This window comes from Balaenoptera borealis (genome assembly GCF_965194805.1).
Source record: "Balaenoptera borealis genome assembly, chromosome: 11".
Lineage (NCBI taxonomy): Eukaryota > Metazoa > Chordata > Mammalia > Artiodactyla > Balaenopteridae > Balaenoptera > Balaenoptera borealis.
The window spans coordinates 11,267,629-11,295,244 of record NC_138868.1 but is presented as its reverse complement, the minus strand read 5'-3'; the positions used below and the strand labels follow the sequence as shown (position 1 = coordinate 11,295,244).

Below are 27,616 nucleotides of genomic sequence, written 5' to 3'. Positions count from 1 at the left end.
TTGCACATTTTTCTATTACTGAACTGGTGAGAGAACGGGGAGCTTACAGCGCCATTGCCCCCCTTATTTCCTTTTGACTCTCTGAGCATTGCAGAGCGGGGGTGGGGGCATTGGGAGCTATTCCCCTCATCATTTACACAATCTGGGAAAGGGATGATGATGATGATGATAGTGATTATTTTTGGCTGTGCAGCTTGTGGTATCTTAGTTCCCTGACCAGGGATTGAACCCAGGTCCTCAGCAGTGAAAGCACCAGGTCCTAACCCCTGGACTGCCAGGGAATTCCCAGAAACTATTTCTTTTTTTTTTTTTTTGCACATAATATGGAATACTTTTATTCACATGGAAATGGAAAAAAACTAGGAATAAATATTAAGTAATTAAAAATTGCTATTTTTAATTACGAATAAAAATTTAATGATAGCATCAAGGAAGCTAGGATATCAAGGAAAATGTTTTCAACCAGTGATACTTTGTTTCTTTCCATTAATTCTCCAAGTACTACTTTCCTTTTCTTTTTTTCTTTTTCGGGTTTACTTTTTTTTTTTTTAGATCTTTATTGGAGTATAATTGCTTCACAATACTGTGTTAGTTTCTGTTGTACAACAAAGTGAATCAGTCATATGCGTACGTATGTCCCCATATCCCCTCCCTCTTGAGCCTCCCTCCCACCCTCCCTATCCTACCCCTCCAGGTCATCGCAAAGCACCGAGCTGATCTCCCTGTGCTATGCGGCTGCTTCCCACTAGCTATCTATTTTACATTCAGTAGTGTATATGTGTCGATGCTACTCTCACTTCCCCCCACCTTCCCCCTGCCCCACCACCCCGTGTCCTCAAGTCCATTCTCTATGTCTGTGTCTTTATTCCTGCCCTGCCACTAGGTTTATCAGTACCTTTTTTTTTTTTTTTTTTTAGATTCCATATATATGTGTTAGTATACAGTATTTGTTTTTCTCTTTCTGACTTACTTCACTGTGTATGACGGACCATCCACCTCACTACAAATAACTCAGTTTTGTTTCTTTTTATGGCTGAGTAATATTCCATTGTATATATGTGCCATCTGTTGATGGACATTTAGGTTGCTTCCATGTCTTGGCTATTGTAAATAGTGCTGCAATGAACATTGTTTTACATATATCTTTTTGAATTATGGTTTTCTCAGGGTATATGCCCAGTAGTGGGATTGCTGGGTCATATGGTAGTTCTATTTTTAGTTTTTTAAGGAACCTCCGTACTGTTCTCCATCATGACTGTATCAATTTACATTCCCACCAACAGTGCAGGAGGGTTCGCTTTTCACCACACCCTTTCCAGCATTTATTGTTTGTAGCTTTTTTTTTTTTTAAAGAAAACAAAATGTTCCTTTGTTAAATTTAATTGAACATTATCCAAAAAATCACTTTTCCAAGGAGAGCAATCTGAGATTTTCTCATTGACAGTTAAACAATGCTTTACCACATAACTAGAGTTGAGAAAATAATAAATTATGCCATATGTTCTTATCTAGATCATGCCCCAAAGGCCTAGAGAATGGGCATGGTGTAATAAATCTAAACAAATTAAGTAAATGTTTTGCACTTGTAACTCTGTTACCTTTTAGCAAAAAATATGAATTACTGCCAGGGGAGCCACAAAATTAAAGGGACCCTGTAAACAAAAGAACAGAAGACTGTCTGCATCTTCACACCAAATTAACAGAACACCAGACAAGTTACAACAGATTATTCAGTTTATCAAAACAGACAGCTAACTCACTGGAGTTTAAATGCATGGACTATATATAAAAATATATTTAAATATAATCTTATTTTGATTATTAATGGAAAAAGACAAAAAAACTTCTTCAGTTTCTCAAGAAATGAATATATTTTTAAGAGCAAGATGTAAAAAACCTTCAATATTCCCTTCTAAACTTATTTCAGATTCTGCTTGTGCCTACAAACCCCAATATCCATGTTACTTCTCCCTGTAATCATCTGACTATACACCAGCACGTGTACCTGAGCCTCGGCTATGTGTCCCACACTTTTTTTTTTTTTTAATTTTTAAATTTTATTTTATTTACTTTTTTATACATTTCTTATTAGTCATCACTTTATACACATCAGTGTATACATCTCAATCCCAATCTCCCAATTCATCACACCACCATCCCCACCCCCCCGTGGCTTTCCCCCTTGGTGTCCATACGTTTGTTCTCTACATCTCTGTCTCAACTTCTGCCCTGCAAACTGGTTCATCTGTACCATTTTTCTAGGGTCCACATACATGTGTTAATATACGATATTTGTTTTTCTCTTTCTGACTTACTTCACTCTGTATGACAGTCTCTAGATCCATCCACGTCTCAACAAATGACCCAATTTCGTTCCTTTTTATGGCTGAGTAATATTCCATTGTATATATGTACCACATCTTCTTTATCCATTCGTCCGTGGATGGGCATTTAGGTTGCTTCCATGACCTAACTACTGTAAATAGTGCTGCAATGAACATTGGGGTGCATGTGTCTTTTTGAATTATGGTTTTCTCTGGGTATATGCCCAGTAGTGGGATTGCTGGGTCATATGGTAATTCTATTTTTAGTTTTTTAAGGAACCTCCATACTGTTCTCCATAGTGGCTGTATCAATTTACATTCCCACCAACAGTGCAAGAGGGTTCCCTTTTCTCCAGCATTTGTTGTTTGTAGATTTTCTGATGATGCCCTTTCTAACTGGTGTGAGGTGGTACCTCATTGTAGTTTTGATTTGCATTTCTCTCATAATTAGTGATGTTGAGCAGCTTTTCACGTGCTTCTTGGCAATCTGTATGTTTTCTTCGGAGAAATGTCTGTTTAGGTCTTCTGACCATTTTTGGATTGGGTTGTTTGTTTCTTTAATATTGAGCTGCATTAGCTGTTTATATGTTTTGGAGATTAATCCTTTGTCTGTTGATTCATTTGCAAATATTTTCTCCCATTCTGAGGGTTGTCTTTTCGTCTCGTTTATGGTTTCCTTTACTGTGCAAAAGCTTTGAAGTTTCATTAGGTCCCATTTGTTTATTTTTGTTTTTATTTCCATTACTCTAGGAGGTGGATCAAAAAAGATCTTGCTGTGATTGATGTCAAAGAGTGTTCTTCCTATGTTTTCCTCTAAGAGTTTTATAGTGTCTGGTCTTACATTTAGGTCTCTAATCCATTTTGAGTTTATTTTTGTGTTTGGTGTTAGGGAGTGTTCTAATTTCATTCTTTTACATGTAGCTGTCCAGTTTACCCAGCACCACTTATTGAAGACACTGTCTTTTCTCCATAGTATGTCCTTGCCTCCTTTGTCATAGATTAGTTGACCATAGGTGTGTGGGTTTATCTCTGGGCTTTCTATCTTGTTCCATTGATCTATGTTTCTGTTTTTGTGCCAGAGCCATATTGTCTTGATTACTGTAGCTTTGTAGTATAGTCTGAAGTCAGGGAGTCTGATTCCTCCAGCTCCGTTTTTTTCCCTCAAGACTGCTTTGGCTATTCGGGGTCTTTTGTGTCTCCATACAAATTTTAAGATTTTTTTGTTCTAGTTCCGTAAAAAATGCCATTGGTAATTTGATAGGGATGGCTTTGAATCTGTAGATTGCTTTGGGTAGTATAGTCATTTTCAGAATATTGATTCTTCCAATGCAAGAACATGGTATATCTCTCCATCTGTTGGTATCATCTTTAATTTCTTTCATCAGTGTCTTAGAGCTTTCTAAATACAGGTCTTTTGTCTCCCTAGGTAGGTTTATTCCTCGGTATTTTATTCTTTTTGTTGCAATGGTAAATGGGAGTGTTTCCTTAATTTCTCTTTCAGAATTTTCATCATTAGTGTACAGGAATGCAAGAGATTTCTGTGCATTAATTTTGTATCCTACAGCTTTACCAAATTCATTGATTAGCTCTAGTAGTTTTCTGGTGGCACTTTTAGGATTCTCTATGTATAGTATCATGTCCTCTGCAAACAGTGACAGTTTTACTTCTTCTTTTCCAATTTGTATTCCTTTTATTTCTTTTTCTTCTCTGATTGCCGTGGCTAGGACTTCCAAAACTATGTTGAATAATAGTGGTGAGAGTGGACATCCTTGTCTTTTTCCTGATCTTAGAGGAAATGCTTTCAGTTTTTCACCATTGAAAATGATGTTTGCTGTGAGTTTGTTGTATATGGCCTTTATTATGTTGAGGTAGGTTTCCTCTATTCCCACTTTCTGGAGAGTTTTTATCATAAATGGGTGTTGAATTTTGTCAAAAGCTTTTTCTGCATCTATTGAGAGGATCATATGGTTTTTCTTCTTCAATTTGTTAATATGGTGTATCCCATTGATTGATTTGCATATATTGAAGAATCCTTGCATCCCTGGGATAAATCCCACTTGATCATTGTGTATGATCCTTTTAATGTGTTGTTGGATTCTGTTTGCTGGTATTTTGTTGAGGATTTTTGCATCTATATTCATCAGTGATATTGGTCTGTAATTTTCTTTTTTTATAGTATCTTTGTCTGGTTTTGGTATCAGGGTGATGGTGGCCTCATAGAATGAGTTTGGGAGTGTTTCTTCCTCTGCAATTTTTTGGAAGAGTTTGAGAAGGATGGGTGTTAGCTCGTCTCTGAATGTTTGATAGAATTCACCTGTGAAGCCATCTGGTCCTGGACTTTTTTTTTTTTTTTTTAATATTTTATTTATTTATTTATTTATTTATGGCTGTGTTGGGTCTTGGTCTCTGCGCGAGGGCTTCCTCCAGCTGCGGCAAGCGGGGGCCACCCCCCATCGCGGTGTGCGGGCCTCTCACCATCGCGGCCTCTTCCGTTGCGGAGCACAGGCTCCAGACGCGCAGGCTCAGCAATTGTGGCTCACGGGCCCAGTCGCTCCGCGGCACGTGGGATCCTCCCAGACCAGGGCTCGAACCCGTGTCCCCTGCACTGGCAGGCAGACCCCCAACCACTGCGCCACCAGGGAAGCCCGGTCCTGGACTTTTGTTTGTTGGAATATTTCAAGTCACAGTTTCAATTTCATTACTTGTGATTGGTCTGTTCATATTTTCTATTTCTTCCTCGTTCAGTCTTGGAAGGTTATACCTTTCCAAGAATTTGTGCATTTCTTCCAGGTTGTCCATTTTATTGGCATAGAGTTGCTTGTAGTAGTCTCTTAGGATGCTTTGTATTTCTGCGGTGTCTGTTGTAGCTTCTCCTTTTTCATTTCTAATTTTATTGATTTGAGTCCTCTCCCTCTTTTTCTTGATGAGTCTGGCTAATGGTTTATCAATTTTGTTTATCTTCTCAAAGAACCAGCTTTTAGTTTTATTGATCTTGGCTATTGTTTTCTTTGTTTCTATTTCATTTGTTTCTGCTCTGATCTTTATGATTTCTTTCCTTCTGTTAACTTTGGATTTTGTTTGTTCTTCTTTCTCTAGTTCCTTCAGGTGTAAGGTTAGATTTTTTTTTGAGATTTTTTTTGTTTCTTAAGGTAGGCTTGTATAGCTATAAACTTCCCTATTAGAACTGCTTTTGCTGCATCCCATAGGTTTTGGATCATCGTGTTTTCATTGTCATTTGACTCTAGGTATTTTTTGATTTCCTCTTTGATTTCTTTAGTGATCTCTTGGTTATTTAGTAACATATTGTTTAGCCTCCATGTGTTTGTGTTTTTTACATTTTTTTCCCTGTAATTTATTTCTTATCTCATAGCGTTGTGGTCAGAAAAGATGCTTGATATGATTTCAATTTTCTTAAATTTACTGAGGCTTGATTTGTGACCCAAGATGTGATCTGTCCTGGAGAATGTTCCATGCGCACTTGAGAAGAAAGTGTAATTTGCTGTTTTTGGATGGAATGTCCTATAAATATCAATTAAATCTATCTGGTCTATTGTGTTATTTAAAGCTTCTGTTTCCTTATTTATTTTCAGTTTGGATGATCTGTCCATTGGTGTAAGTGAGGTGTTAAAGTCCCCCACTATTATTGTGTTACTGTCGATTTCCTCTTTTATAGCTGTTAGCAGCTGCCTTACGTATTGAGGTGCTCCTATGTTGGGTGCATATATATTTATAATTGTTATATCTTCTTCTTGGATTGATCCCTTGATCATTATGTAGTGTCCTTCCTTGTCTCTTGTAACATTCTTTATTTTAAAGTCTATTTTATCTGATATGAGTATAGCTACTCCAGCTTTCTTTTGATTTCCATGTGCATGGAATATCTTTTTCCATCCCCTGACTTTCAGTCTGTATGTGTCCCTAGGTCTGAAGTGGGTCTCTTGTAGATAGCATATATATGGGTCTTTTTTTTTTTTGTATCCATTCAGCGAACCTGTGTCTTTTGGTTGGAGCATTTAATCCATTCACATTTAAGGTAATTATCGATATGTATGTTCCTATGACCATTTTCTTAATTGTTTTGGGTTTGTTTTTGTAGGTCCTTTTCTTCTCTTGTGTTTCCCACTTAGAGAAGTTCCTTTAGCATTTGTTGTAGAGCTGGTTTGGTGGTGCTGAATTCTCTTAGTTTTTGCTTGTCTGTAAAGCTTTTGATTTCTCCATCGAATGTGAATGAGATCCTTGCCGGGTAGAGTGATCTTGATTGTAGGTTCTTCCCTTTCATCACTTTAAGTATATCATGCCACTCCCTTCTGGCTTGTAGAGTTTTTGCTGAGAAATCAGCTGTTAACCTTCTGGGAGTTCCCTTGTATGTTATGTGTCGTTTTTCCCTTGCTGCTTTCAGTAATTTTTCTTTGTCTTATTTTTTGCCAGTTTGATTACTATGTGTCTCGGTGTGTTTCTTCTTGGGTTTAACCTGTATGGGACTCGCTGCGCTTCCTGGACTTGGGTGGCTATTTCCTTTCCCATGTTAGGGAAGTTTTCGACTATAATCTCTTCAAATATTTTCTCGGGTCCTTTCTCTCTCTCTTCTTCTGGGACCCCTATAATGCGAATGTTGTTGCGTTTAAAGTTGTCCCAGAGGTTCTTAGGCTGTCTTCATTTCTTTTCATTCTTTTTTATTTATTCTGTTCCTCCGCAGTGAATTCCACCATTCTGTCTTCCAGGTCACTTATCCGTTCTTCTGCCTCAGTTATTCTGCTATTGATTTCTTCTAGTGTAGTTTTCATTTCAGTTATTGTATTGTTCATCTCTGTTTGTTTGTTCTTTAATTCTTCTAGGTCTTTGTTCAACATTTCTTGCATCGTCTCGATCTTTGCCTCCATTCTTTTTCCGAGGTCCTGGATCATCTTCACTATCAGTATTCTGAATTCTGTTTCTGGAAGGTTGCCTGTCTCCACTTCATTTAGTTGTTTTTCTGGGGTTTTATCTTGTTCCTTCAACTGGTACATAGCTCTCTGCCTTTTCATCTTGTCTATCTTTCTGTGAATGGGGTTTTTGTTCCACAGGCTGCAGGATTGTAGTTCTTCTTCCCCAGAAGCTATTTCTTTCTTTCTTTCTTTCTTTCTTTTTTTTTTGGCCGCACAATGAACTCATTTGGGGAACTTTATTTTTTTTTAACTTTTTATTTTATATTGGAATATAGCCAGTTAACAATGTTGTGAAAGTTTCAAGTGCACAGCAAAGTGACTCAGCCATACATATACATGTAACCATTCTCCCCCAAACTCCCCTCCCATCCAGGCTGCCACATAACATTGAGCAGAGTTCCTTGTGCTATAGAGTGGGTCCTTGTTGGTTATCCATTTTAAATACAGCAGTGTGTCCATGTCAATCCTAAACTCCCTAACTATCCCTTCCCCCCACCCTTACCCCCTGGTAACCGTAAGTTCGTTCTCTAAGTCTGTGAGTCTGTTTCTGTTTTGTAAATAAGTTCATTTGTATCATTTGTTTTTAGATTCCGCATATAAGGGATATCATACGATATTTCTCTTTCTCTGTCTGACTTACTTTTCACAGTATGACAATCTCTAGGTCCATCCATGTTGCTGCAAATGACATTATTTCATTCTTTTTAATGGCTGAGTAATAGTCCATTGTACATATATACCACATCTTCTTTATCCATTCCTCTATTGATGGACATTTAGGTTGCTTCTATGCTTTGGCCATTGTAAACAGTGTTGCAGTGAACATTGGGTTGCATGTATCCTTTTGGACCATGTTTTTCTCCGGATATATGCTCAGAAGTGGGATTGCAGGGTCATAAGGTAGCTCTATTTTTAGTTTTTTAAGGAACCTCCATACTGTTCTCCATAGTGGCTGTACCAATTTACATTCCCACCAACAGTGTAGGAGGTTTCCCTTCTCTCCACACCCTCTCCAGCATTTATTGTTTGTGGATTTTTTGATGATAGCCATTTTGACTGGTGTGAGGTGATATCTCATTGTAGTTTTGATTTGCATTTCTCTAATAATAAGCGATGTTGAACATCTTTTCATGTACCTCTTGGCCATCTGCATATCTTCTTTGGATAAATGTCTGTTTAGGTCTTCTGCCCATTTTTTGATTGAGTTGTTTGTTTTGATGATATTAGGCCTCATGAGCTGTTTGTAAATTTTGGAGACTAATCCCTTGTCATTCACATCATTTGCAAATATTTTCTCCCTATCTGTGGGCTGTCTTTTCGTTTTGTTTTTTATGCTTTCCCTTGCTGTGCAAAAGCTTTTGAGTTTAATTAGGTTCCATTTATTCATTTTTGGTTTTATTTCCATTATTCTGGGAGATGGATCAGAAAAGATATTGCTGCGATTTATGTCAGAGGGTGTTCTCCCTATGTTTTCCTCTAGGAGTTTTATACTGTCTGGTCTCACATTTAGGTCTTTAATCCATATTGAGCTTATTTTTGTGTATGGTGTTAAAGAGTGATCTAATTTCATTTTTCCACATGTGGTTGTCTAGTTTTCCCAGCACCATTTGTTGAAGAGACTGTCTTTCCACCATTGTGTAGTCTTGCCTTCTTTGTTGTAGATTAATTGACCATAGGTGCGTGGGTTTATTTCTGGGCTTTCTATCCTGTTCCATCAATCTATATTTTTGTTTTTGTGCTTTCTATCCTGTTCCATTGATCTATATTTTTGTTTTTGTGCCAGTACCATACTGTTTTTATGACTATAGCTTTGTAGTATAGTCTAAAGTCAGGGTGCCTGAGTCCTCCAGCTCCATTTTTCTTTCTCAAGATTGCTTTGGCTCAGAAACTATTTCTTATTCAGCATTTCATTCTTTCCGCAACACCTACTTCAGCACTCAATAGTAATTGTTCAAACATTTCTGAGTTCTTCTTTTAATTACAAACCAATGTATAGAAAAGAAACGGGAAAATAACTCTATCTACTGGTTCATAAGCAATGTCTTCACGTGCTATACCTTATAGGTCCAGGTCCTCTTCAAATACCTCTTAGTATATATCCTTACCTTGATTTCTTGTGGTTGCTGTAGAATCATCAGAACAGGGTTGGATGGCAGCATCCCATTCAAAATACATCTTTGCCCATTTTACTGGCAATAGCTGGTGCTAACAGAATGAGGATGGGAAGGATCAGGAGTAAGGAAGGAAATCCTATGAAAGCTTAATCAGCTCCTACTGCCTAACTCTTTGTCCAATACCTTGGCATTCCCTATCCCTAAGGCTTAATGGTACTATGTTTCTGGCATTAGTCAGACTCCCATACTCACACCTAAGTGAGGGAGGATAGGTTGGCTTCTAGTTTCTGGCCTTTTTCTGGGGCAATTGGGAGAAGCAAAGAGAGATTCAGATGCTTTCATGAGCCTGTTGTACTGGAGGGACCTTGGCTGTATCTGTTTCTTGGGGCAAAACTCACAAAAGGAAGAGAGGCTTGTTCAATAAAGTCTGAAAATTTGTCAGTATTCCATGAACACTATTGAAAGTCTGGAGGTATTCTATTAACAATCATGTAGAAGCCTGATGAAATTACAAGGGTGCTTAAGCACTCAGGCACACTTGCTTTCCTCACCTATTAGCTGACATTGAAGACAGGAAAATTTTGATCAGGGTGATGCCTGCATTATGTTTTTCTTTTGTTTCTTCCCTATTAAGTGAGTTAGGATATTTATAACATAAAACACAAGAGATTTAGGACTTTGAGGGTGAAGTTGGGATTAAATAATGTGTATAGCAAACCATTCCAGATTTAGTGGGTTAAAACAACACTAATGATTTATTTTGCTCTTGAATCTGCAGTTTGGCTAGGACATAATGAGAGCAGCTCACCTCTGTTCCAGATGGCATCAGTTGGCACTGCTTGAAGGCTGGGAGTGAATCAACGGTTGGGTGCTGGAAGCATTTGACATTTCACTCACTATCTGACAGTTGGTGCTAGCTGCCAGCTGGGACCCCAGTGGGGTTTTCAACCAGAGCACTTACATGTGGGCTTTCTATGTGGTTTCTTACTTTCTTCACAGCATGATGGCTGGGTTCCAAGAGCAAGTGTCCCAGAAGGGTCAGTTGGGTGTCTCTTTTTTATGACCTAGCCTAGAAAGTCACAAAGCATCACTTCTGCTCTAGTTATAGGCCCATCCAGATTCGAGGGAAAGAAAGATGGACCTCACCTCTGGATGGGAAGAGTGTCAGCATCATAATGTGAGGAGACCATATGGGAAGGAATATGACATCAAGATCGTTTTGGAAAATACAGTCTGTCACGACGGCTAAGGAGTAGGAGATAAGGCTTTTAGGATAAGAAAGGCTCAGAAACCTCTGGAAACAAAAGTCAAATCTCACAAGGTAAATATTTTTCTCCCCTTAAGAAGTCATCACCACCATGACCACTACCTGTGTTTATTATAATGGTGTATGAGGATGGGATAGAGTTGGAGGAGGCTTGGGAAATCTTTGTAATTTGGGGGCTTATTAAATCTCTGGTAAGGACATGCCCTGATTTCCACGGTGGAGTGTAGGCAAAGTGCATGTAAAATCCCCCTAAAATTCAACTTGTCAGTGGCTGCTGTGTTCATTGCAATCACTTCCAAGACAATGGGGGCTATGTTCACTAACATGGTGTGTTAGTTATGTATTGCTGGATAAAAATTACCCCCAAATGTAGCAGCTTAAAACAAAAATCATTTACCATCTCACAGAGCTTTTGCGGGTCAGGAATCTGGGAGCAGCTTAGCTGGGTGGCTCTGGCTCAGAGTGTCTCAGGAGGTTGCAGTCAAAGTGTTGGCTGGGGCTCCAGTCATCTGAAGCTTGACTGGGGCTCCAGTCATCTGAAGCTTGACTGGGGCTGGAGGATCTGGGCCCAAGATTGTTCACTTACATGGCTGTTGGCAAAAGGCATCAGTTCCTCCCTGGCTGTTCATAGGAGGCTGTGGTTCCTTGCCGTGTGGATGTTCATCTCTATGGGGCTTCCTGATTGTCCTCAGGACATGGCAGCTCCTCCCAGAGTGAGTAATCTGAGGGCAAGGCTGCAGCCACGATATCTTTTATGACCCAGCCTCAGAAGTCATATGTCATCAATTCTGCCACATTCTATTTGCTAGAAATAAGTTATTGAGTACAGTCCACACTCAAAGGGAGCAGGATTAAGCCCCACCTTGTAAAGGGAGATATATTATGAATTTATGGATATATTTTAAAACCACCACAGCCTAGGTGAAGGCAAACTCCAGACCTTTTAACCATGGTACTTTTCTGGAAAGATCAACAGATTCTAATATTATGATGTAAATGATTATAAAATACCAATGATGCAAATAAGGTGATATTGGTGCAGGAATATACAGACTGATTTATGGAACAGAGTAAACAGCCAAGAACTTAGCATAAACATGCCTTTAGTATGTGATAAAGATGACATCTCAATTCTGTGGGTAAAGGGTCTGAAAATTATGCTAAAGCAACTGGTTACTTATTTGGGGAGAAAAGTTAATGCACAGTGTAAAGCAGAATAAATACACAGCACACGATGGAATAATAAATAAGTTCCATGTGAAATTTTAAACAAAAGGCAGCAAGAACAAAATATGAGTGAACATTTGTATAATTTCAGGATTTACTATAAAAATGGAAAAATCACAAAGCAAAATTTGAATACTGAACTCCATAATAATAAATCTATATATGTATATGTATATATATAAGCATTAACAAAATTTTGAAATATTTTCCACACATATGATAAAGTGTTGACATAGAATACAAAGACTTAAAAATAAATCTTAAAATTCTTTAAGAATCTTAGAAAAACTCACAAAAATTTAAATGGCTATAAATATATAAAAAGATCAATTCATAAACAAATGTAAACTAGATAGTTGCTATTGTAAAACCATCAAGTTGACAAATGATAAGAGAGAAAGAAAAAGAAAGAGAAGGAAAGAGGGAAGGAGGGAAGGAGGAAAGAAGAGAGGGAAGGAAGGAAGGAAAGAATGAAGGAAACCAGTCCAGTGTTGACCATAAAATTATAAGGCCAGTACTTTTGTGAATAGTCTGTGGGAGTACAAATTAGTAGTCTTTCTGGAATGCAATTTGGTGATGTGTAAGTAGGGGGTTAAAATATTTTAACCTTAAGGAAGTAATCAGAGTTACGCACAATTTATTACGCACGATATAAGGCTGTTTATCACAGTGATACTTAGAATAGTGAAGAATTGGTAGCCATCTAAATGCCAATACAAATAAATAGATATGTTATGAGAGCCATGTTTTAGAAGGCTACTTCAGCATGGCAGATGTTTGTGTTACAAGTTAGAGAATGAAGCAGGGTATAAAAGCTCCTCATAATATAATATATGAAATGTATAAAGTACCCAAATATTACCTGAGGTGGTTTTTTTTTTTTTATTGGAATCAGCCTAGGACTTTTTTTTTAAAATTTTTATTTATTTATTTTTGGCTGTGTTGGGTCTTCATTTCTGTGCAAGGGCTTTCTCTAGTTGTGGCAAGCGGGGGCCACTCTTCATTGCGGTGCGCGGGCCTCTCACTGTCGCGGCCTCTCTTGTTGCGGAGCACAAGCTCCAGACGCGCAGCAGGCTCAGTAGTTGTGGCTCACAGGCCCAGTTGTTCCGTGGCATGTGGGATCTTCCCAGACCAGGGCTCGAACCCGTGTCCCCTGCATTGGCAGGCAGATTCTCAACCACTGCGCCACCAGGAAGCCCCCTGAGGTTTGTTTTAATTGGTGGGGTTAGAAATGATTTTTAATTTTTTTTCTGTCTACTTTTATGTTTTCCAGTTTTTCTAAAATAGATGTCACTATATTTAGAAATGGAAAAATGTTATTTTAAAAGTAGAACTATAAGAAGACAGATTGGCAAGAATGGAGAAAGGAAGGTCTCATATCAGTTCTCCCAAACAACCATTGGTCCCTTCATCCCCTTCTTGAAATTTCCCATTTGTAATGAGAAGAAAGTGGAATGGAGATATTGTTTCTAATTTTAAAGTCACCATTTACACTTTTTAAAATTACAATACATACCAGATATATATGTCTTATATTTTTACAACTTCTCAACACTGATTGGTCTCACAATAAACATTTCCCAAGACTCAGTCAATAGAAAGGAGAAAAATAAGAGTTTATGAGTGGAAACTTGAAGAATCATTATTGCTCTTAGAGGGAATCTCTTTTTAGTTACTCCACAAATATTTATTGAATACCCAGTGTATGCAAATCTCTGAATAACATTGTGGGGAGATACAAGGAAATAGAGACATTATTTGCCATCACTTGAATGAATTCATTAATTCAATAAATATATATTGAGTGTTTAGCTAGGCACTGTTTTAGGCCCTGGGGATAGATCAGTGAACAAAACAGAAATACCTGCCCATCAAGAGTTTACTCTCTCTTATTATTATTATTATTTTTTTAGCCACACCACGTGGCTTGAGGGATCTTAGATTGAACCCAGGCCCTCAGCAGTGAAAGCACTGAGTCCTAACCACTGGACTGCCAGGGAATTCCCCTACTCACTCTTATTTTAAATGATACTATCTTACTTTCAGGAGCTTACACTATACTTGGGAGCTAGATATAGGAACTATTCTATTTCCTAGTAGTAAAGGAAAGTAAGTAGTAAATCCAGTTCCCCAAATGTTTATGTCATCTAATCCCTGAGTTTATCATTTTCTGAAGAATTATTTCCTGCCATTTACATGAGCCCAGAAACTCCCACGTTTCCAACTTCAGTAAATGTCTCTACATTACCTTATTCAGTGCATCTTTCAGCTCCTTGTTTCTTATACTGTAGATCAAGGGATTCAAGACAGGGGTGACAAAGATGTAGACAACAGACACCACCCAGCCCATTTCTGGGTTGTAGCTGGAGCTGGGGCGTAAATAGATAAGGCTGCAGCAGCTGTATTGGAGGAGAACCACAGTCAGATGAGAAGAGCAGGTGGGGAAGGTCTTGGGCCGTCCCTCTGCTGAGTAGATCTGCAGGATGGCAGCCACGATGAAGAGGTATGAGATGGAGCTCAGGGAAAAGGGAATGGTAAGGATGATGACACTGACAATGAAGATCATGGCTTCCTGCATTCGAGTATCTCCACATGCCAACCGCAAGATCGGGAATACGTCACAATAGAAGTGAGGGATTCTACTGTGGCCACAAAACGGCAGAAGGAAGATCAGAATTGTCAGTTGTAAGGCTGGAATGAAACCAAGGACCAGGGCTCCCATAGCCAGCTGGGTGCACAGCTGCCATCTCCTGAGGAAGGAGTAACAGAAGGGATCCCGGATAGCTACAAACCGATCATAAGCCATGATCCCCAAGAGGATGCAGTCAGCACTGCCCAGAAAGACAAAGAAGAACATCTGTGTGCCACAGCCAGTGAAAGAGATGAGTATTCTCCCCAAGGTCAGGAAGCTGACCAAAGCCAGAGGGGCAACAGTGGAAGAGTAAAAGGTCTCCAGAACTGCCAGATTGGCCAGAAAGAAGTACATGGGTGTGTGGAGCAAATGCTCTGCTCAGACAGTGAGAAAGATGGTGGTGTTACCAATGAGACTTCCAATATATATTAGCAAGAAAGCCACAGAAATTAACATTTGCACCTCCAGGATGGGTGAAAATGGGTGAAAGTGGAACTGGATCTCTATGGTTTGGTTTTCATCCCCCATAAAAGTGGCACATTGGGTTTTCTAGGACAAAAGAAAGAAATATATTAGGAAGGAAAGTGCTGTGTGCTTTAGGATGACGGCGATGATACTGTTTCAGCACCTAAAGCTTTAATAATTTTAAAAAAATTTTATTGAAATATAGTTGATTTTCAGTGTTGTGTTAGGTGTACAGCAAAGTGATTCAGATATATATAGATATATCTCTCTATATATCTCTCTATATCTATATATTCTTCTTTTACATTCTCTTCCATTATATTGTAGGTTATTATAAGATATTGAGTATAGTTCCCTGTGCTATACAGTAAGTCCTTGTTGGTCATCTATTTTATATATAGTAGTGTGTATATTTTAACCCCAAACTCCTAATTTATCCTAAAGCTTTAATAATTTTAAAAAAATTTATTTATTTTTGGCTGCGTTGGGTCTTCGTTGCTGCACACGGGCTTTCTCTAGTTGCGGCGAGCAGGGGCTCTCTTCGTTGTGGTGTACGGGCTTCTCATTGCGGTGGCTTCTCTTGTTGTGGAACATGGGCTCTAGGTGTGCGGGCTTCAGTAGTTGTAGCTCGCGGGCTCCAGAGCGCAGACTCAGTAGTTGTGGTGCACAGGCTTAGTTGCTCCACAGCATGTGGGATCTTCCCAGACCAGGGATCTAACCCGTATCCCCTGCATTGGCAGGTGGATTCTTAACCACTGCGCCACCAGAGAAGTTCAAAAAGCTTTAATAATTTTGAAGATGAGTTTATGCTGGGCAGGCCACTCTCTATCTTTGCTTGTGTTGGTCAGCTCACATTTTCAAGAGAGTTGGCTGAAGTTAACTGTAAAGTCTATCACTATGAATAAGAGTCAAGTTAATTTGCCCCATGTGGCAATTGAGCTCAGGATTTTGACTTCATTTTTGTTTTGCAAGGACAAGCTGAGCTAAAAACACTGAGCCTCTAAACGTATACATTGCCTAGCATTAATATACTGGCCATCAAATATAAGGTCGTAATGATCTTGATTCCAAGACCTATAATATACATCAGGGTCATATTGTCCCGTATAAAAGATGCTTCATTTTTCTCTGAAGGATTATTTTCCTAGAGAGAAAAAGAGGTCAGCTTGTGCCAATTCAGCAGCACTGAGCATGATGGCTTCATTATTGTTTTGTGGTTTCAGAGAAAGCTCTGAGCCTTCTAGTACATTGGCCCTTAACTATAGGCATAACACTCCCATAGCTTTTATAAACTTTCTTCATGCTTCTCACCAAGAGTAAAGCAAAGTACAGCAGTTTTGGAAACAGCACCAATACAGACTTCTAGCTTTGGGGAGTTTCTAAAAATTCTTCTCCCCATCACAACTGGACAATGCCCACATTCTTCTAGATGGTAAATCAAGTACAATGTCTTGTACATCTTTCTAAAACAAACTCATTCTATTTTTATGATAATTTGTTTTATATATGTCTTATTTCTCCTAGATATATAATCTCCTGCAGGATAAGGACTGTATCTTGTTCCTCCCCCTCTAATGCCTACTATGGTGACTAATAAATGTTTGTTGAATGCATAAGTAATTCATGTCTTTTTCACGGCCTGGGTAGTTTTTTATTTAGGCAGAGCACACGGTCTTGTTAAGTGTGACCTAGTGTTCATGGATGGAAAACCTTCCTTTTACAAGCCTGCTACAGCTTAATTCCTTTGTGTTTAGAAAATATGGTCACTAAAAATGTGCCCATCTTATTAGCACTCATTAGTTAGACTTTAAATAATTTAGTGCTCAAAGCTCCAACTGTTTTCCTGTATGAGGAAAATAACCGCCCTCTCCATCTCCCTGAATCTCTGCTTGAAGGAAATCAGGCTGATGTGCATTTCTGGTCTGGGCACTGCCCTGCTCTGGGCTGCACCACTAAAAGGGACTGAACACTGAATGTACGGCATTTTCTAGACTACTGGGAGTAGATTAGGCTAGAATAGACTCTCAAAGGGAAACTAGAGAATTTAAAACAACAAGGGTCTTGTTTCAGGTGCTTTGTCACACAGACAAACCTTCCTCCCACTCAGAAATCATCACATAACAAGTCATCCAAACTCTCATGTGTTTTGTTCATTACTGCTTGGACCTGGGTCAGGGTCATTCTCACAGGAAGGAAGTTTAGACATTTACCTGAAGGGTAGGATTCTAAAGGCCTTGTAAAGACTCTCATTCATAAAATTAATTTTTTCCCTGGTAAAAAGAAAATTTACCCAGCTAAAATAAAAATGTGAGCTAAGATGGATGGGGGTGGGGTGTACATTAAGAGGGTCAGATATGATCCCGTTGTATTGGTCAACAGCACCTTACCTGATCTTATTTGCCAGAATCAATTCAGCTTCTTTTTCAGGCCCTGGAAAGAGGGAACATTTTAGAGCACTGTGCATTTGGGGGAAGAGAGTGACGTAAACCTGGCGTAAACCTCGGTGAATGACTAGATGTCTTCCAGCAACTCAGTGACAATTTGTCAAAGACCACTTTATACTTTGTCAACATATTTATGTTCCACTAGCTTATTCAATTTTGTTAAAATGTTCAGCAGGTAGGAGGATAGCTATTAATACCTCCATCTTGTGGTTGCCGTATAGGAAGTGTAATTAACTTGACTCATTATCTTGCAGGGATTTAAAGGTGGAAGAGAGGCTAGCATTTAGATCTACCTTGTACGTAGCAATGATTACATAAATCTTGGCTTGATTTTTGTCACAGGACCATGAACCATCTGTGATCTTGTCATTGAATACTCCGAGGGAACGCAGGACAAACTGGTGAATGGCTTTTCCCAGGGCATGGCTCTCATATACACGGAAGCATGACTTTAATGATACTAGAGGAAAAAATAAATAGAATTCCACCCAGAATTTCTAGCTAATTCCCTGAATCTACAAGATGTCTATGGTTAGGGCTACTCTAAAAATACTACTGATTCAAATAAAAATTACATGGGTGGGCTTCCCTGGTGGCACAGTGGTTAAGAATCCACCTGCCAATGCAGGGAACATGGGTTCAACCCTTGGTCCAGGAAGATCCCACATGCCGCGGGGCAACTAAGCCCGTGCGCCACAACTACTGAGCCTGCGCTCTAGGACCCGCAAGCCACAACTACTGAGCCCGAGTGCCACAACTACTGAAGCCCGTGCGCCTAGAGCCTGTGCTCTGCAACAAGAGAAGCCACTGCAATGAGAAGCCCACAACGAAGAGTAGCCCCTGCTCGACACAACTAGAAAAAGCTTGCGCATAGCAACAAAGACCCAACACAGCCAAAAATAAATAAATTTTAAAAAAAAACTTACGTCAAAATTCTGTGGTGCTGCCAGTCTTCCAGATTTTTGAAAATATTACATAAACCAGAGAAAGACATAATTTTTATTATTCTAAGGAGTAATTAGGATCATTTTGTTATTATAAAGAACTCTGAATGGTATAATCTGTATCTTTACTATAATCTGTATCTTCATAGTTGGATCTTAAGCACACAGGTAAGGAATCTGACACCATAAAAGGCAGCTACAAGAGATGCTGGGTTTGGCTGAGAACTTACCTTCCTCTAGAAGGATGCACCTATCTTCTAATCCAAGCATAATTTCTAACGATTTCCCACAGTCCTCAAGCCTTTACAGCTCCTGCAGGGATCTTTGGCACTAATCTCGCAGATGTTCCCAGATCCCTGCCCACAAACAAGTGCCAGGTTGTGGCATACACCTTGTCACTGCTGCTCCAGCTCAGAAGTCAGGCTCACCTTCAGGAATTTCTGTTAAGGCAAAGCACCTCTTCAGCAGTTTTGCCTCTTGCTCTGATTTAGTTGGAGTGAGGCATTCCCCCTTCAGAGCCGGGTCACTGAAAGTGTTTCACAGTCCACAGATAAATTTACATCTCCAACAGTGATTGATAGCCCTTAGAAATTCAAAGCAGGAAAAGCAAAAAGCCTTTATTAGTCACTGTTTAGTAGCTTTTAAAGAGCCTAGTTGACTTACTTTTCTTTGGTACTTTGCCTTGATGATGTCATCCCCCTTATTGTTTTAAAAATAGTTCTTAGGTACACCTGAAACTAACACAACATTGTAAATCACCTATACTCCAATAAAATTTAAAAAAAATGAAAAAGCTATAAAAAAATAGTTCCTAGGGTGTTATAGTCTGATAGTGTCATTAAGCCAGAAGGCAACAACCAGAATCATCTGTCATTTTTATTAAAAAAAAAAATTAAATAATACAATATCTAGTTACCTAGATGGTTGAGAGACTGGGTCAAACACCTGATTATTTTGATGCAAGCCCTTTGAAATTTTATGTGATGAAGGCAAGATTTTGGATTAACAGAATATCTCATTGCTTTTCAGATATTCTTAAATTATGTAGACACAACTCTAGGGTATGTCTTTCAACTTCTGAAATCATTACTGTTTCTTCTCTCAAGAATTGGTTTGATATCACCATTACCACAGCGGGATGCCACCATTATTTTCAAGGGACTCGAAAATTTACTTTATTATAAAAGGAGTAAGTTGGAGGAAAAAAAGGTGAACAAATTCTTGTGGATTAAAAAAATACTCATTTAAAAATAATATAAAGTATATGTAAAATATGCATATTTCACAATATGCAATGTTTTCCAGGTTCTCTTGCATTACTCTTTTATTCTAAACACCATCTTGTGAAGTTGAGATTATCATTCCTGTTTTACACATGAATTAATAGAAGCTCACCCAGGCTAAGTAATGTATGGTACTTGAGACAGGACTGAAATCCAGATTTCATAACTTGAGGTCCTTTTTCTTTTATTATATTAAGCTGCCTTTAATTTGTATTACTGTGGCTATGATGATTGTTACTACTTGTTATTGATATTAAACACTATAGGTTTAATTTTATTAAAAGTTCTTTCAAATAAAACTTTCTTTTTCATTACATGTTTCTCTTGGTCATATAACCCCTAGAAGAGGATCATTTCCAAGGTTGCTTGGCTTATAAAGCATCTTTGAATTAGAAAAAGATGCTTCTTTTTCAAGTTAAAAAATTAAACTAGCAAATTATTTGCTTTTCAATAGAATTAGAACAAACATGAATTCCTTCTGTATAAAGTATGCAGATCACAATCATTGAACATAAATAATAAAAAAATTGAATTTTTTTTTTTTGCCACGCCACGCAGCATGTGGGATCTTTGTTCCCTGACCATGGATGGAACCCGCGCCCCCTGCAGTGGAAGCGTGGAGCCTTAACCACTGGACCGCCAGGGAAGTCCAGAAAAGTTGAATTTTTAATTACAATAAATACTACTCAAATTACTAGGATATAATACTTTCTTATAAATACACATCTTGCTTTCATGGAGGTGAAATTTTTATGATTATTTCAGTGCTTACTGGTTCTATCTCATTTTTTTTTTATCTCATTTTTTATAGAAGTCATCACTAGATTTGACAGTCTTCTTTCTTGTGCCATTGTAGACCTTAAATTTTTAATAAATATTAAATTTGAGAAGCTATGCTCTCTACTAGCAACTGGCATTGACAAAGTTAAACATGAGAGTTAAAAAATGCTGAGAACTATGTAGCATTTGAAAAGGTGTCTAGTAAATTATTACAGTAAATTTATTGCACTGTTAAAACAAATTTCATACCAGAGTTTAGAAAAGTATTTAAGGTTCTAACTCCTCATATACTGAGTTTACTTCAGCATCACATTCTTTATTGTGTTCATCATTCAATTTCAATCATAAATTTTTATATATGAGTACAGTGGTTTACTTTTTCATAATTCTTTAAATTATGCAAGTCAACTAGGATACTGAAAAGGCCACAAAGTTTTCTTAGTAGTATAAATCTTTCTTTGAAAAATAATATTGCTGTATCCAATAGAGAAAAACAATAAACTGATTTGACACTACATTTTAGATAAGAGATTAACTGTGGGATTCACAATTCACAGTTGAAATGAGTTTGCTCTTTTTTTTTTCTTTTACTTTTCTACATCGGCAAAGTTGGCATAAGGTTCAGAGTCTCTGAAAATTTACTGGACATCAATATATATATATATATATATATATATATATATATATATATATATATATATATATATATACCTGTGTGTGTGATGTATTTTTTTTGTAGTATCGCTGGTTTGTTTGTTTTGAAAGAACTTATTTTGTCCTTTCAATTGCTTCCAAGAGCATTATGTATAATGAATTTTAGTGCCTGCCTCATATTGCCTAAAAGATTAATATACATAAAATATTATGTCAAATTATAACTTGGAAAAGTAAATTTAAAAGTAGATATTTTCTAAGGCATATCTTTGGCTTGCATTCTGGAAACTGTATTCTTATTTATATCATCAGCAATTTTCTAAAGAGCATTGTATATTGCCTTTACTGTGTTTTTAGAAACATGGCAGCAAACTCACATTTTCTATTATGTATTTGACAATAGCTCTGAATTTATATTTGGTAAATGTGTCTTCAGTAGTTTCCAGGATTTTGTTGGAATTGAAAAATAGTTGTTATAGCTCTTGGTGGATATAAAAGTTCAGTGGTATCAAAGAGAGTTTTGCTATGTTGTCTACTTGTAGAGGATCTTCTATTTTAATCTATTATGTATTCCATTCAAATTTGTACAGTTGTCATATATTGCATCCACTCAAATCATTTTTATCTGGAGTAGGCTCTTTTTTTTAATAAATTTATTTATTTATTTATTTATTTATTTATGGCTGTGTTGGGTCTTCGTTTCTGTGCGAGGGCTTTCTCTAGTTGCGGCAAGTGGGGGCTACTCTTCATCGCGGTGCGCGGGCCTCCCACTATCGCGGCCTCTCTTGTTGCGGAGCACAGGCTCCAGACGCGCAGGCTCAGTAGTTGTGGCTCACGGGCCCAGTTGCTCCGCGGCATGGGGGATCTTCCCAGACCAGGGCTCGAACCCGTGTCCCCTGCATTGGCAGGCAGATTCTCAACCACTGCGCCACCAGGGAAGCCCTGGAGTAAGCTCTTCTTGGCAGACAAAAAAGAAAAAAAACTCAATGCATCCAGTACAATGTCTATTATATGTAAGTCCCCAGTAAGTAGTACCTTTTATTATCCAATTATAAAATCTCTCCATATTCTGACTCATGTATTAAATATTAATTGTTTATGTTATTTTTCTGCTTTGTGGCTCACTGTTATCCTATTGTTTAAAAACAAAATCCCTACTTGCCATTCAAGACGCTTTATAAATTCTTTTCTTGCGTCTTAAATTCCATTAGATTTCCCAGAAGAATTCCAATTTTGCTCTGCATGCTAATCAAGCTATTTCCTACATTGGTCCTATTCTTTCCCACCTCCATGCCTTTGTTCATCTCATTATTCCACCCCACTAGAACATACCCCATGGTCACTTCCTGTCAAACTCCAACCTATCCTAACATTCTTAAAGAGGTATTTTCTCCATAAAGTCGTTCCTTATAGCATAATCAGGAACAGGCTTTTCTTTAAACTTATATAAACCTTTCTTATGGCATTCTGTCTCATATTATAGGTAATATTATGTACTTAAAAATTATTAGACTACATGTCTGATTAAAGTCAAACACAATGGTGAGCTTTTTTTTTTTTTAAATTCTACACATGTAGTTAATGGATATTTGTTGAGTTAATTTAAATCAATCTTCGTGGGCATATAAATAATGAGACATCAAAGAAGGTCTAATGATATGGGAAGAACTACTTTAGACTGGAAAGCCTTGATCCTTCATGAGACTCACAGTAGATTTTTGTTCAACAAATATTTGTTTTGAGTATCTTCTTTGTGCTAGATGATACATAAGCGTTTAAGAATGCAATTGACCTGAGAAGTGGAGACAATAAACAGGAACCTAGAGGAACTGTCCCTCAAAGGAGCAGAACTTTGAAACAGAAAAAATTGGGGACTGCTCTTAGTGAGAGGAGAGATTTTAAAAGAAGTAAACTTCATGGGAAAATGGCATCAGTTAATGAGAGCATAAGAAACAACAGAAAACCTAGGCAGGTTAGGTGTAGATGCTGCAGAAGAGCCAAAGATGAACATGTCAAATTACTGTAAAAATTAGAACAACTTAAAAAAAAGAAACCTGTTAGTACATATGTTTCAGGCAAATTGAACAAATCAGGGTTCTGAACTGGATTTTCTCGAGCTCAGAGCCATTGAAGCTTTCAATAGAGAGAAAAGTCAATATAAGGTCAATAGAGAGTTGCCAAAATCCATAAAGAATGCAAACTATCTTTTTCTCCAGAAGACCAGGAACCAGAGACCAGAGCTGCTGCAGAACTTATGTGAAGTAAGACTGAGACCACAGTGGATGTTCTTGGGGTTCATCTTGAAACCAAGATAAGAAGCAGATTTGCGGTGTGCAGGTGGGGGGGACAGAGGTTATCTCCAGATGCAGGAGATCTGCCAATCCTGATATATCTTATGATAGAAAAGAAACTTTGTGCAATGTCGACTTTTCAATTTCAAATGGAGATCAAACAAGCAACTGAAGCTGGATACTCCACAAGTTGTACCTACCAAGTGCATCTGTGGTTTGACTTTATTTACCCTAAAATAAGAAATCTAAGTTTTATAAAACGATTACACTTCTAATTTTAGCTTTGAGAAGAGGAAACTTGAAGATATAGGGATTTTGGGGGGGAAGAAAAGTAAGCTTTATTTTGTGAGACCCCAGGATGTAAGACAAAAACTAAAAATAAGAAATTATGGAGAGATAGCTTTTAGTTCAATAAAAAAGGAATGTCTAGATTGGTTCTGATTCTGGGCAAAATAAAGTAAGCATCATCTACCCTGTCCCTCCCACTGAATGCGGCTATAAAACTTGGACAAAACGCAAGGAGCAGCCATTTGGGGACTCTGAAAAGCAAATAGATGCAGGCAGTTTGGGGAAGAAGACCAGAATTAAGTACTACTCAACTGGTGGCTGGTTTACCCCATTTTGTTCCCTCTCCAGTATTCCTTGGCCTGGACTCAAGGCAGCCTGAAACCCAGAAGTGGGTTTTGACAAGGATAGACAGGGCTCCAAGAGAAACCATCTGGTGCAGACTTGAGGAGTGAGAAGGGAGCTGCTGGTGGTGACAATGGCAGCAGTGGGAACCAAAGGCACCTAAAACTCCGAGGGAGGGTACTTCCTTCTCCAATCAAAGGACCTGTTGTCCTAGAAGGTAGGTGAACCCCTGTCGATTTCTCCTCTCCCATCTTCCTGCTGCTTGGACTCAGACTTGGGTGCTGTCAAGGGAAACTCCCTTCAGCATAGGGTAAATAAAGCCTCAGCTTTCTGACCAAATAGGAGAACCTTAGGGAACTGGAAAGTACCAGGGAGATTTTGGAGAGGGAGGAACTTAGGAAAATGACCTGATAAGGTTGTTGATGAACTCCTGGGCTCGCCCCTGAGCCACATACTAGTGGAAATGATTCCAAACAGCATACTAAAGACTTTGAGAACTGAACTAACAGATAAATCGCTTTTCAGGTGCCAGATTGGCCACTGGGTGGAACACATGTGGAGCGTATCTGAATATCACATTTTCGTTTTGAAATATCACTTATTGCTGAAAATGGAACTGACGTTGAAACCGCAATGTAGAGGGGTAGTGGTGGAAAGAGAATTTCCCATGCTTTGACTCTAATAACCAGAGAAATTACTGAGACTTGTGGTGATAGTAACCATGCCAACCCTAGTCTCCCAGAAGAGAATGAGGATGGGGAACAGATGGTAAAAATTTGGGGATAGCTGTGAATGTTGATCATGTCCCAGCTGGGCCACTTTCTAGAGCAGTGGATCTTAAACTTTATTATGTATCAGAATCACATGGAAGGCTTGTTAAAACTCAGGTTGCTGGACCCCACCTTCTCCAGTTTCTGATTAAGTAGGTCTGAGGGAGGGCCTGAGAATTTGCATTTGTAACAGGTTCCCAGGTGATGTGGATTCTCCTGGCCTTGGGAACTCCACTTTGAGGATCGCTGTTGTAAAGTAGCATTGCAGAGGAACCAGCTTGGTTCCAGGTGCATATTATTTATTTATTTATTTATTTTACAGTTTATTTTTTAAATTTATTTATTTATTTATTTTTGACTGTGTTGGGTCTTCGTTTCTGTGCGAGGGCTTTGTCTAGTTGTGGCAAGCGGGGGCCACTCTTCATCGCGGTGCGCGGGCCTCTCACTATCGTGGCCTCTCTTGTTGCGGAGCACAGGCTCCAGACGCGCAGGCTCAGTAATTATGGCTCACGGGCCCAGTTGCTCTGCGGCATGGGGGATCTTCCCAGACCAGGGCTCGAACCCGTGTCCCCTGCATTGGCAGGCAGATTCTCAACCACTGCGCCACCAGGGAAGCCCCCAGGTGCATATTATTAATTGGAATAAGTGAGAAGCCAGAAAGACTCCTCTGTGATTTAACATTTTTTGTCTAGCAATTATGTGTTTGATATTACACACACGCACACGCACAGTTTGACCCCTAACCCTAACTCTAACCTCCAGGAACAGCTCCTTCTTCAACTTTGCCTTTTTTTCCTTCATCTCCTGCTTCTCCCCCACCCCCCCATCTTCACTCCTCATTCTCTTCCTTCTCCTTCTTCTCTAGCAACTATTGTATTCAGTAGTGAAAGAATATGTATAATTTCCCTGACCTCCAGGAACAACTCCTCTTTATCTCCTTCCCCTCCCTCTTCCTCTTTCCCTTCCCTCTTCTCCTTCCCCTCTCCCTACTCTACTCCCTCCTTATTTTAGATACAGTAACAAAACATAGTTGGAATTTTCATGAGAACAATTAGAATTCTCAACAGAGTGATGACTCAGAGGAGGTCACAGAGTTTCTCTCCAAAGAATTATTCACAAGTTGTTGCAACATTGGACACTGGGTTCCATTGCCCATAGATACTATAATACCTTTTGGCCCCTTTAGCAGTTAGCCACATATTCCTGAATTTTCCAGGTGAAAAATGGATCTAGGTGGGATTCACTGATTCAGTTCCAGTTTTTGTAAACTGAACTTATGACATATATCCATTAAGATCGATCAATCTCTAGAAAATCAAACTAAAGGGCCCTTTTATTTGCAATGAAGCCCACCCACATCAACATTGGATGCTACTATTACACAATCAGGCCTCTGTACTTTTTTTGTTCTTGGAATTTGGAAAGAAAGAGACAGAACTTGAGAAAGATTACAGATGAGCTAGTTTTAGCAAGTTCCATGAGAAAGAGGAAAGAATCTTTTTGAATGTCAAGAAAGAAAACAAAATTATATTTACAATCTTTCTGACATCAAGAAACAAAGTATGAGTTTGTTCTAATTCTTTTCATAATTGTCCTTTTTAGAAAAATATCCACAAACAAAACTTTCTCAACCTACCCACATAAACAGCATCATAACAGCATATCTGAACTTAATGATCAGAAAAAGTGGAGCAGTTTTATGTACAAAAACATGTCCACTATTTGTATTATTAAAAAACTGGAAATACCTAAAATGTTTAGTTTGGGGAGAATGGTTTGACTCTTTGTTAATCAGCTATTGCTACAAAGATGTTGTATAGCAAACCAATCCCAAACCTAGTGACTTATAAGCATGAATTTATTTATCTACTTAAAAAAATTGTGCAGGTGATTGTGTGCCAGCTTGGGCAGCTCTGCTTCAGGATGAAGGTTGGATAGACTTGGCTTCAGGCTTCAGATTGTGTTTAGATCTTCTGCACATGTCTTGTTTTGGGACCAAACTGAAGGGTCATGCTTCCTGGGGCATGGTTTTCTCATTGTGATACAGGAAGGTAAGGGGATTAGTCAAATCAAGCAAGCATGTCTGAAATCTGTGCTCCATCATGTGTGCTAACATTCCATTGGTCAGAGAGAGTCACATGACCAAGACCGACGTCAATGGAGCCCGCCAATTTACTCTGCCTCCTTTAGGGTACAGCCAGGTTATGTGACAGAGGGAGAGAGTAATGAATTGAGAATGACAATCTAAATCTACAGCACACTTTTACAATCACATGCTTGAGACAGAAAGGGGGCAGGGCACAGTCCTTAAAAGGATGACATGGCCATTGAGGACAAAACATAAACTGGTTAGAACCAACTAGGTCCAAGATGGCAGACAAGTCGACTTCCACTAGACCTTGAGCCTCATTATACACTCATTGTAATACATCAGCATATGCTAAATGACACACTCACAGGCGTCATGACAGTTCCGAGGCCGACCATAAAAGGCCAAAAAGTGGGTGGTGACTCAGTTCCTGGAAATCTCCACCCCTTCCCCAAAATAGTTGGAATAATCTCCTTCCACTCATTAGCGTATGAAATTACCTAGCCCATAAAAACTAACTACGCCATATTTCGGGGCCTCTCGCCTTCTGAAATGACCCACACTCTGTCTGGGGAATGTGTTTCTCCCAGGGCCGCTCTCACATTCTGAGATGGACCACGTTCTGTCTATGGAATCTATATCTCTCTAAATAAATGGGCTTTCACTTTACTATGGCTCACTCTTGAATTCTTTCCTGTGCAAAGCCAAGAATCCACACTAGGGGGCTGTCCCAGGACTCGCCTGAGACCTGGGACATTACCGTCCTCTGATACCCCC

At 38.7% G+C, this 27,616-nt stretch overlaps 1 pseudogene across 1 annotated transcript in view; it reads right to left on the bottom strand.

The window, feature by feature from the left end:
* The window catches only part of LOC309605418 (olfactory receptor 10V1-like), a 105,357-nt pseudogene extending 89,937 nt beyond the window's left edge, over positions 1–15,420 (bottom strand). The window contains exon 1 of the transcript XR_014249627.1: positions 12,761–15,420. The product of XR_014249627.1 is annotated as an olfactory receptor 10V1-like (transcript). The remainder of the gene's footprint in view (positions 1–12,760) is intronic.
* Positions 15,421–27,616: the final 12,196 nt, after the last annotated feature.